We start from the raw sequence: 12,041 nt of genomic DNA, 5'->3' as shown, positions 1-12,041 counted from the left end.
TCTTTCGAGGCTTTTGTGTTTACGTTGATATATCAATAACATCAGATATGCAGATGACACCACCCTTATGGCAGAAAGTGAAGAAGAACTAAAGAGCCTCTTGATGAAAGTGAAAGAGGAGAGTGAAAAAGTTAGCTTGAAGCTCAACATTCAGAAAACTAAGATCCTGACATCCAGTCCCATCACTTCATGGCAAATAGATGGGGAAACAGTTGAAACAGTGACAGACTTTATTTTTCTGGGCTCCAAAATCACTGCAGATGGTGATTGCAGCCATGAAATTAAAAGACACTCCTTGGAAGAAAAGTTATGGCCAACCTAGACAGCATGTTAAAAAGCAGAGACATTACTTTGCCAACACAAGTTCATCTAGTCAAGGCTATGGTTTTTCCAGTGGTCATGTATGGATGTAAGAGTTGGACAATAAAGAAAGCTGAGCACCGAAGAATTCATGCTTTTGAACTGTGGTGCTGGAGAAGACTCTTGAGAGTCCCTAGGACTGCAAGGAGATCCAACTAGTCCATCCTAAAGGAGATCAGTCCTGGGTGTTCATTGGAAGGACTGATGTTGAAGCTGAAACTCCAATAATTTGGCCACCTGATCCGAAGAGCTGACTCATTGGAAAATACCCTGATGCTGGGAAAGATTGAGGGCAGGAAGAGAAGGGGACGACAGAGGATGAGATGGTTGGATGGCACCACCGACTCAATGGACATGGGTTTGGGTAAACTCCTGGAGTTGGTGATGGACAGGGAGGCCTGGCATGCTGCGGTTCATGGGGTCGCAAAGAGTCAGACACAACTGAGCAACTGAACTGAACTGAACTGAACTGATATACATACTAGTTCTATAGTAATTTTAAAGTAAAACACAGGTTTGGTAGTAAGACCTAGGTTTGAATCCCAAGTAGGTTAATTACCTGCTGTGTTCCTTTAGACAAGATCTTGATCTGCCCAAGACTCAATTTTCCCACCTGTACCTGCTTCCTTGAAGAAGGAAATGGCTTCCCACTCCAGTATTTCCACCTGGAGAATTTCATGAACAGAGGAGCCTGGCAGGCTACAGTCCATGATATTGCAAAGAGTCGGACATGACTGAACACGCATGCACCTGCTTTCCGGGCCAACGTAGAGATGAAATGTAATAGTGGAAATGAAACCTATAATAAACAGTAGTTTACACAAGTAATGCTATCTAACTAGGAAATAAAGAGTGCTTGAGGGTGGTGGTTTGGTGGGCTGGAGGTCAGGTGGACCAGGAAATATGGGGAAAGAAAGCCCCTTTCCATCTATTAGATGGAAAATATCTGGATCAGTTTCTTGTGTATCCCATGGCCCCAGACATGCTGTGGGCTTGGAGATGGGAGCATCTTATTAGCCAGGCTACTGCCTGCTTAGATGTAGCCAAGGGTCAGGTGCAAAATATCTGCCCTGCATCAACCGGCCCCATTCAGCCCATCTGGGCTCTGCTGCTTCCCATCTGAAGCTGAGTGTGCTGGTGAGGGAGAACACTTTCTATTTAAAGGAGGACCGGCATTCATATTAAATCTGTTGTTTGAGGAAATAATGATCCTCACAGCATTTGTAGAGCACAATTTTGTGGCATGTATCAGACCCTTTGATCCAGCAGTCCTCAGTGAGGAATTCATCCTAAGAAAATGACAGAACAAATGAGTAAAGATGGATCTGTACTACTCATAATGGAAAACTGAACACCTAAATGTCTTGACATGGGGGTTGAAACAAACTATAGAATGCTTTTTGTTTATCCAGCTATATCCAGACATGAAAGGATGTCAATTGTCCATGGAAAAGTTACATGAGAAAGAGCAATATATATGTAAAAGTGTAGATGGAGGAGTACATAGATAGATCTCCTATGATCTCATTGTTGAAAAGAATATATAGGGAATTCCCTGGTGATTTCCTGGTGGTGATGACTATGCTTTCACTGCTGAGGGCTAAGGTTCAATTCCTGTTTCAGGTTGAATCTCACAAACTGCTTAGCTCGGGGGGAAAAAAAAAAGAGTATATACCTTATATATGCTTTGACATTCTGAAAGGATAAATGCCAGAATATTAGCAATTATTGCCTGCAGGGGGTAGGAAAGTGAGAGTGAAAGTCCTTCAGTCAAGTCCGACTCTTTGTGACCCCATGGACTGTAGCCCGCCAGGTTCCTCTGTCCATGGAATTCTCCAGGCAAGAATACTGGAGTGGGTAGCCATTCCCTTCTCCAAGGGATCTTCCAGACCCAGGGATTGAAGTCAGGTCTCCTGCATTGCAGGCAGATTCTTTACCATCTGAGCCACTAGGAAAGCCAGAATATTAGCGATTATTCCCTCCAGGGAGTAGGAAGAGTAGGAATTCTTTTCTTCGCACAAAGAACATGATTAAGTAGTAAAAGGCCAAGTTATTTAACTGTGTCTCCAGGTACATTTTGTGATCATTTAATGTAACCTGCTCACCTCCGGAGGGGACTTGGCCCTTGTCTGGAAGTCAGAAAACCTTGGGGGGTGTGTGTGTGTGTGTGTGTGTGACCTTGGGCAAGCTACCTGGGATGGGAAGCATTTGTACGAACTTTTTACAAATAGATACAGACACATAGAAAGGCTTGTACTTGAGATCACACAGCTCATGGCTCCTGAACTGCATTTTGAACCCGGGGTTTTCCTGATTCTGGGTCAGGATATTCTTACATTACATCACAGCCACCCCTTTCTGAGTTTCATCTCTAAAATGACAGGGTCAGAATACAGTCCCTTTCAGCTGAAAAGATTCAATGTCCGCAGGAAGTCGCCCCTCCCCCATCATTCCTGGTGTATCACAGGCCCCAGAGTTGGTATGCATGCCCTGTTCATCAGATGCCAGCCTTCCCCAGGGGAAGGGGCTCCAGGCTGGGGGTTGGAGAGAGCTCCTGGCCTGCCCAGGGCCATCTAGAGGGGGCAGGGGGTGGGTGGGTGTGCTCTCTGGCCAGGCGTCTGGCTGGGTGCCTGCAGAACCGGGCGAAAATTGCCCACGAGGGCTGGCTGGGAGCCCAAGAACTTGTTGTCTTTCCCTTTAAACAGACACAGGCTGTCTGTTAAGATTCTGGAAACATCTGACCTTTCGCAGAGCATCTCAGGCAGGGCTGGAGGGCGGTCCTTCCCTTTCTGTAAGTGCTTTAACCCTTTCCACACAATCCTGGACAACAATCCTAACAACCACAACAAAAAAGGAGATCAGTTTCCAAGGAACAGGAAAGGTTCATTGGGTCTCTCTCCTTTGGATTGTCTGGGGTGCAGAGCAGAGATTTTGAGCCCAGAAGTCTCCTGCCTCACTTGCTCAGTTCCTGGTCTCAGGAGCCTGAGCTTAGAGGGAGGAGAGGGGCTGAAAGGAGAACAAAGGGGCCTGGGACTTCAGGGTGGGAGTGGGAACTGCTCCTCTGACCGACCGAACAGTGTATGCCTTCATATTTCCTACAAAGGTTTACATTTGGGTATAGCAGGGCACCTGCTGGGTATCAGGCAGTGAGTGAGGTGATACAAGGCCAACACAATGGCAAACAAACCAAGAGAGAAATGTTCTATGCCTCTGGAAAGGTTCATTTTCTGGGAGAGTGTGTGTGTGCTGAGTCAGGCAGTCGTGTTCGACTCTTTGCGACCCCATACACTGCAGCCCGCCAGGCTCCTCTGTCCATGGACCCCCAGGCAAAAATCCTGGAGTGGGTTGCCATTTCCTCCTCCAGGAAATCTTCCCAACCCAGGGATCGAACGCACTTCTCTTGCATCTGCTGCGTTGGCAAGCAGATTCTTTACTACTGTGCCACCTGGGAAGCCCTCTGAGGGCGTAGGCTGTGATGAAATAATCATAAGAACAGGGACCCCCCTGGCGGTTCAATGGTTAAGAATCCACCTTCCAGTGCAGTCCCTGGCTGGGGATCTAAGATCCCACATGCCATGTGGTCAAAAAATTTAAAAATATATATTTTTTTATTTAAAAAAAAAGAGTTAAAAAAATAATCACAAGCTCAAATGTCAAATGACAATAGGGTAAAGTGCTAGGGAGGATACAAATGGTGCCCAGAGTGTCTGATGGTGGAGATATAATATGGGAAGGTCAGAGGAGGCGTTCCTGACACCTGGGAGCGGGGGTCCAAAGGGTTACTGCTTGATGATTGAGCACAACCCCTGCAGGCAGCACACAGAAGCTTATTAAAATGCAGGATCTTAGTCCCCATTCCAGATCTTCAGAATCTAAATCTGCATTTTAATCAGATCCCCCAGGTGATCCCTGGGTCAGGAAGATCCCCTGGAGATGGCTACTCCCTCCACTATTCTTGCCTGGAGAATCCCAGGGACAGAGGAGCCTGGAGGGCTACAGTCCATGGGGTTGCAAAATGTTGGACATGACAGAAGCAACTTAGCATTGATACACATACCCAGGTGATCCGGCTATATATGAAAGTTTGAGAAGCGTTGCTAAGGGTTGAACTAGGAGTTCCCAGTCTCGGTATACCTTGAAACTGGAGGAGAACCTTCCGGGTAAGAGCTCTGGGATGGGAAGGAGCAGGCAGGGGGATGGGAGGGATGGGAGTCAAAGGCTATTAGTGTATGTATGTACAGTGGAACCAGGAACAACAAGAGTTTGAAATGTGAAGGTCTGCTTACATGCACATTTTTTCCAATAAATATGTACAATACTACATAATCTGTGGTTGGTTGAATATGGGGATATAGAACCATGGATTGTCGCTGTCATTTAGTCCCTAAATCGTGTCTGACTCTTCAGCCTCATGGACTATACAGCACACCAGTCCATGTAGCTTCTCTGTCCATGGAATTCTCCAGGCAACTATGCTGCAGTGGGTTGCCGTTTCCTTCTCCAGGGGATCTTTCTGACCCAGGGACTGAACCCCTGACTCCTGTGTCTCCTGCACTGGCAGGCCGATTCTTTAACCCTGAGCCGCCTGGGAAGCCAAGGAGGCTCAGAGGGAGTATGCTAAAGAAGAGAGCTGGAAGGAAAAGAGACTGTGCCAGAGAAAGTGATTCCTGAACTGAGGACCTTGGTAATGGGGCCAATTACTTCCAGTAACTGGGCGCGGTGGCTGAGGTGAGGGAGAGAGGTCCTTGGAGACTTGAGGAACCAGATTTAGGACGTGTCTCCCACGTGGATGCTGAAGTCATCAAGGACAATGACAGGGCTTTAGCTGGAGAGGAAAACGGGGAGCCACGTGCCTAAGTCTCCAGTGACTACAGGGGAGTGGCTGGGAGGTGGGTGGACAACCTCAGGGCATTTACCAGAGGGTGGAAGAGTGTGGTTCAGGAGAGCCATGGGGATGTGATCCTGAAATGTGTGGATGTGGATTCATGTTCCAAGAGACCCGGGGGAGATGGGGGGTGGGGTGCAGGATGGAGGAGAGCCAAGAAGTGCCCAGTATTATGGAGGATGCCAGTGAGGCAGGGAAAAAAACCCAGTGAGGTAAAGGTTTTAAGTATATAGCAGTTGTTCTCATTTCTTTTTTCTATTTGTTTCTTTCTCTTTCTTCTTCTTCTTTTTTTTTTTTCCTATTTTTAAATTATTTTCCTTACTTTTTTTTTGGCAGTTGTTCTCAAAGTTCGCTTTTTCCACCTGTAGCAGTGGCTTCATCTCATCTTTTGGAAACTTATTAGATATGTAAATTTTGGGGTCCCACCTGTATCAGCTGGGTGGAGCCCAGAAATCTGTGCTACTTATTTATTTATTTATGGCTTGGACTTTGTTCCTATGTGAGGGCTTTCTCTAGTTGCAGTGAGTGGGGGATACTCTCTAGTTGTGGTGCGTGAGCTTCTCAATGTGGTGACTTCTCTTGTGAAGCATGGCTGTGGGGTGCAGGGACTTCAGTAGTTGAGGCTCATGGGCTCTAAAGCTTGGGGTCAGTAATTGTGGTGTAGGTTTAGTTCCCCGTGGCATGTGGGATCTTCCCAGACTAGGGATCAAACCCGTGCAGCCTGCATTGGCAGGTGGATTCTTAACCACTGGACCACCAGAGAACTCTGAAATCTGTGCTTTTTAAAAAGAAAATCTACTGAAGTATGGTTGATTTACAATGCTGTGCTAATTTCTGCTATACAGTAAAGTGACTCCGTTTTATATATATATTCTTTTTTGTATTCTTTTCCACTATGGTTTATCACAGGATATTGAATAGACAATATCCTGTGCTGTCCAGTAGGACCTTGTTTATCCATCCTATATACAATAGTTTGAATCTGCTAATCCCAAACTCCCAGTTCTTCCTTCTCCCACCCCCTTCTCCTTTGGCAACGACAAGTCTGCTCTCTATATCTGTGAATCTGTTTCTGTTTCATAAATATGGTCATTTGTGTCATATTTTAGGTTCTATATGTTGATATAAGTGATATCATATGGCATTTGTCTTTCTCTTTTTGACTTACTTTGCTTCGTATGAAAATCTCTAGGTCCATCCCTGTTGCTTTAAATGGCGTTATTTCACTCTTTTTAAGGCTGAGTAATATTCCATTGTGTGTATCTTTGTGTGTGTGTTGTATGTGTGTATCACATCTTCTTTATCCACTCATCTGTCCATGGACATTTAGGTTGTTCCCATATCTTGACTAATGGAAGTAGTGCTTCTATGAACATAATGGTTCATGTATCTTTTTGAATTATAATTTTATCTAGGTATATGCCCCCTGGAATAGGAAATGGCAACCCACTCCAGTATTCTTGCCTGGAAAATTCCACGGACAGAAGAACCTGGCTGGCTGCAGTCCATCAGGTCATAAGGAGCTGGACACGACTGAGCGACTGAACACTGGGTATATGCCCAAGAGTGAGAAGCAATCTGTGCTTTCAACAAGGTTTTGGTGATTTTTATATATGTTCAAGTTTGAGAGCCACAGGAATGTGATAATGGGAAAAGTGATTCACCTTATGAAAAACAAACAAAACTGAATCTCATGAAATCTACCACCACATGAAAAAGTGAATTTTGGGTTAAAGACCTAAATGTGTCCAGAAGACTATGAAGTTAGTAATGTAAAATAATGAAGAATATCTTTGTGACCTTGGGATAGGAATTAACTTATTAAGCAAAATTTCAAAAGCATAAACCATAAGGCAAAAAAAAATCATTACTGCCCAAGTATGAGTTCATTGACAAGGTTAACAAATGACAAAATTGGGAGAATATATTTATGATATCTAAAGCCAACAAAGAACTAATATCTAGATTCAGAATATACTAGTAATTTCTGCAAGTCAGTAAGAAAATCTTCTTGCAAGTCAAATGGCAGGAAAATGGGCAAAGAAAAAAAGGTGATTTACAGGAGGAATTTAAAAGTTAACAAATACAGAAGGAGATGTTAAGATGTATTGGAAATCAGAGAAATATAAATTAAAGCAATAGATGTTAGCAGTTTTAGTTATAATAGCCCCAAACTTCCCAAAGAGGAAATAACCCAAATGTCCATTAGTAGGTGAAACAAACTGATGTTCATACAATAAATACTACTCAGTGATTAAAAAAAAAAAGAATGAACTATTGATACAGCTCTCAAAAGCATTATGCTTAGTGAAAGCGGTTGGACACAAGAGTACATACTGTATGCTTCTATTTGTATGGAGTTCTAGAAGAGGCAGAAAAATTTAGTGATAAAAATCAGATCACTGGTTGTGGAGATGGGGAGGGTAGACTGATCACAAAGGGAACGCTTAGGGTTGATGGGACTGATTTGTCTTGTGTTTACAGATATATCCACTTGTCAAAATTCAAGGAAATGAGTGTAAAATGTGTCACTATCATTGTGTGTAAATTATGCCTTGGTAAACTTGGAGAAGGGCATGGCAACCCACTCCAGTATTCTTGCCTGGAGAATCCCATGGACAGAGGAACCCTACAGCCCATAGTTTCACAAAGAGTCAGAAATACCACTGAAGGGATTTAGCACGCATACAAACTTAATTTTAAAAATAAAATGTTGCGGTTTCCCTGGTGGCTTAGTGGTAAAGAATCCACCTGCCAATGCAGGAGACACAGGTTCAATCCCTGATCCAGGAGGATTCCACGTGCTGCGGAGCAGCTAAGCCACAACTACTGAAGCCTGTGTGCCTAGAGCCTATGTTCCAAGACAAGAGAAGCCCCCGAAATGAGAAGCCCGAGTACCACAGTGAATAGAAGCCCCAGTTCACCACAACTAGACAAAGCCTGAGCAAAGTGAAGACTCAGTGCAGCCAAAAATAAATAGATAATCTTTTTTTAAAATAAAAGAAATAATAAAGAGATTTAAAAATACAATGTTAAAACTTCATATCATTTAGACTGGAAAAGTTAGGCAGCTGGATAATGCTAGGAGTTGGCAGAGGGCAGGGGTCCATGTCTGGTGGGCATGTGGACAGGGTGCCCTGTGACCCACAGCAAGTCATACCCTTAGAAGAATCTGCAAGAGATTCTCACATGGCCCATATGGTAAAGAGGGAAGAAGACAGTCACTGCAGACTTCTTCATGGGGGTGGGAGGTTGTAGGCAGTTTGGGGAGTAGATGGATAAAATGTGGCAGATTCACACTTTGGAATACCCCACAGCAGCTAGAAGCAGTAGATGAGATGTGTCCAGGGTTTCCTGGTGGCTCAGTGGTAAAGAATCTGCCTGCCAATGCAGGAGACACGGGTTCAATCCCTGATCTGGGAGGATCCCACATGTAGTGGAGCGACTAAGCGCACTACGCCTACAGAGACGGGGAGCCACAGCTGCCGAGCCCGCGTGCCCCGGAGGCTATGCTCCGCAACAAGAGAGGCCGCTGCAGCGAGAAGCCTGTGCACCACAACTAGAGAGTAGCCCCTGCTTGCCGCAGCTAGAGAAAAGCCCAAGCAGTGACAAAGACCCACCTAGCAGAGCCCCCCAAAAATTTTTTTAAAAAAAGATGTGTCCAGAGCAGTATGGATGGGTCTGTGGAATAAAAAAGCAAACAAACAAAAAAAAAACCAGAATGAGGTATATGACAAAATGCTATTTATGTAGATTAAAAATACAAAACAGTCCAATTAGAAAATGGGCCACAGACGTTTCACTAAGGAGGAGATAGGGATGGCAAATAAGCACCTGAAAAGATGTTCATCATCATTAGCCATTAGGCAAATGCAAATTAAAACCGCAATGAGGCCTTGCTATGCAATTATTAGGAGGGCCATAATAGAAAACCGTGATAACAACAACTGCTGGCAAGGAGGTGGAGAAACTGGATCTCTTATAAAATGTATAGCCACCCTGGTAAATTGTGTGGCAGTTTCTTATAAAACTACAGCTGCATTTACCATAAGACCCAGCAATCCAGGACTTCCCTGGTGGTACAGTGGATAAGAATCTGTCTGCTGATGCAGGGTACGTGGGTTTGATCCCCGGTCCAGGAAGATTCCACACGCCGTGGAGCAACTAAGCCAGTGTGCCAAAACTACGGAGTCCACACGCCTAGAACATGTGCTCCGCAGTGAAGAGACACCCACACTCGCCACAACTAGAGAAAGCCCGAGCAAAGCAAGGAAGACCTAGTGCAGTCATAAATACAGAAATAAAATGCCTTTAAAACAAACAAACCCAGCAATCCCAAATTTGGCCTATATTCCAAAGAAATGAAAACTTACATCCATGTAAAAACCTGGACATTAATCAGCTTTATCTGTAATAGCCAAACTGGAAACAACCCAAATCTCCTTCAGTGGGTGAACAGTTAAACTCTGATACATCCATACCATGGAATACAAAACAGTAATAAAAAGGAAAGAACTGCCCATGTTACAACAACATGGATGTATCTCAAGGGCAATATGATGAGTGAGAAGCCAGTCTCAAAAGCATCTATTTGAACCTACTGTATAGCACAGGGAACTCTACTCAATAATCTGTTATGATCTATATGGGAAAAGAATCTGCAAAGAGTGGATAGGGACTTCTCTGGTGGTCCAGTGGTTAAGAATCCACCTTCCAATGCAGGGGATGGGGTTTGATCCCTGGTCGGAGAACTAAGACCCCACATGCCTGGGGCAACTCAGTGCATGTGCCACAACTACTGAGCACCACAAATAGAGAGTCCATTTCCACGAAACGAAATATCCTGCAAGAAGCAGTGAAGACCCCAAGTGCTGCAACCAAGACCTGATGCAAATAAGTAAGTAAATAAGTAAATAAAATATTTTATAAAAAAGAGTGGATATAAGTGTGTACATATAACAGATTCACTTTGTTCTATAGCAGAAACTAACACAACATTGTAAATCAACTATTCTCCAATAAAAATTTTAAAAAGAAAGCTTCCACTTACATAACATTCTCAAAATGACAGGAATATAGGGATGGAGAAGACATTAGTGGTTGCCAAGTGCAGGGACCTGAGTGGAGGAGCGTGACTATAAAAGGATACCACCAGGAGATCCCCATGGAGATGGGACCTTCTGTATCTTGACTGTGGTGACGGTTACACTAATTTATTTATGGGGTCAAAATAGCATAGAACTCTACACACACACACACACACACAAGTGCAAGAGAAAACTGAATAATTGGGTCTCTATTTAACAGTATGATCCCAATGTCAATCTCTTGGTTTTGCTATCGTACTACAGTTTTACAATTCTAGGGCTTCCCAGATGGTTCAGTGGTAAAGAATCCTCCTGACAATGCAGGAGAAGCAAAAGGCACGGGTTCCATCCCTGGGTCCCCTGGGTCAGGAAGATCCCTTGGAATAGGAAACGGCAACCGGCTCCAGTATTCTTGCCTGGGAAATCCCAACAATAGAGGAGCCCCGAGGGCTACAGTCCATGCGGTCATAAAAAGAGTCTGACACAACTGAGCGATTGAGCGCACACACACAGTTGTAGAATGTTATCGATGAGGGAAGCTGGATAAAGTGCCCACGGGACACTATGTACTATTCTTTGGTAACTTTCTGTGAGCCTATAATTATTTCAGTTAAAAAAAATTTTTTTTAAAGTACTCGTATACAATTCTATATATCTTGCAAGAATGCCCACAAACAAAAGCATATATTACACACCTTAAAATGGTAGCCTGTGGGGGGAGGGGTGGGAGGAGGCGTGGAAAGATAAAAGGAAATGAACAGCCACATTAATCAAGGGACCCCATGCAGACCACAGTGATAAGGCTGTGAACTGAGAAGGCGATTAACTCAAGCCTCTCTGCACCTGAGGTCCCACATCCAGGAAAGGGGGTGGGTGGAGGGGGATCAATAATGTTAAAGATAAGGCCTTTTTTAAGTGCATCAAAGATGTTTCCTTTTTTTCCATAAAAAGCTGGAGGCAGGTTGGAGGAGGAAGAGAGGCAGGAAAAGGGAGTGGGCAGAAGGGGCAGAAAAGGGAGGAGGGAGAAGGAAGAAAAGATGGTGGAGAGCCAAAGGAGGTGAGAGTAATGTGGAGGTGGACAGCATTCTTTCCTGGAGGCACTGGGCTGGGCTGGACAGGGAAAGGTCAGGGTTGCCTCAAGCCCTCTGGAGCTCTGAGGCCCCACGGGGGAGGGGGCCTAGATTCCAGGAGCTGCTCTGGAGAGCCTGGGCTCAGCAGGACACGACGTGCTCCTCGGTGCCTGAACTTGGCAGAGCTGATGTTTTGCCTCTCTTCCTGTTCCCTCCCACCCTCAGCGGTGTTTGGAAGGCAGAGCTAGTAAAGCCATTGGACTAATTGTTTTAATTAATTAATTAATTAATTTTGGGTTGCACTGTGTCTTTGTGGCTCCATGCGGGCCTTCTCTAGTTGGGTGAATGGGGGCTCCTCTTGGTTGCGGTGCACAGGCCTTTCATAGTGGTGGCTTCTCTGGTTGCACAGCACAAGCTCTAGGGTGGGTGGGCTCAGTAGTTGCAGCCTGTGGGGCTCTAGAGCACTGGCTCAGTACTTGTGGTCCTGAGCTTAGCTGATCCTTGGCAAGTGGAATCTTCCTGGACCAAGGATCGAACTCATGTGCCCTGTATTGGCAGCTGGGTTCATATTCACTGTACCACCAAGGAAGTCTGATTGGACTATTTTTAAAGCCATTTGCACAAATGAAGTGCACCATC

At 44.7% G+C, this 12,041-nt stretch overlaps 1 long non-coding RNA gene across 1 annotated transcript in view; it reads left to right on the top strand.

Moving 5' to 3' along the window:
• The window catches only part of LOC122455255, a 40,692-nt gene extending 33,972 nt beyond the window's left edge, over positions 1-6,720 (top strand). The window contains exon 6 of the long non-coding RNA XR_006273627.1: positions 6,661-6,720. This is a non-coding gene — a long non-coding RNA (uncharacterized LOC122455255). The remainder of the gene's footprint in view (positions 1-6,660) is intronic.
• Positions 6,721-12,041: the final 5,321 nt, after the last annotated feature.

The sequence above is a fragment of the Cervus canadensis genome, chromosome 17 (genome assembly GCF_019320065.1).
Source record: "Cervus canadensis isolate Bull #8, Minnesota chromosome 17, ASM1932006v1, whole genome shotgun sequence".
NCBI classification, from domain to species: domain Eukaryota; kingdom Metazoa; phylum Chordata; class Mammalia; order Artiodactyla; family Cervidae; genus Cervus; species Cervus canadensis.
The sequence above is the reverse complement of the archived record's forward strand: the minus strand, read 5'-3'. Positions and strand labels throughout refer to the sequence as shown.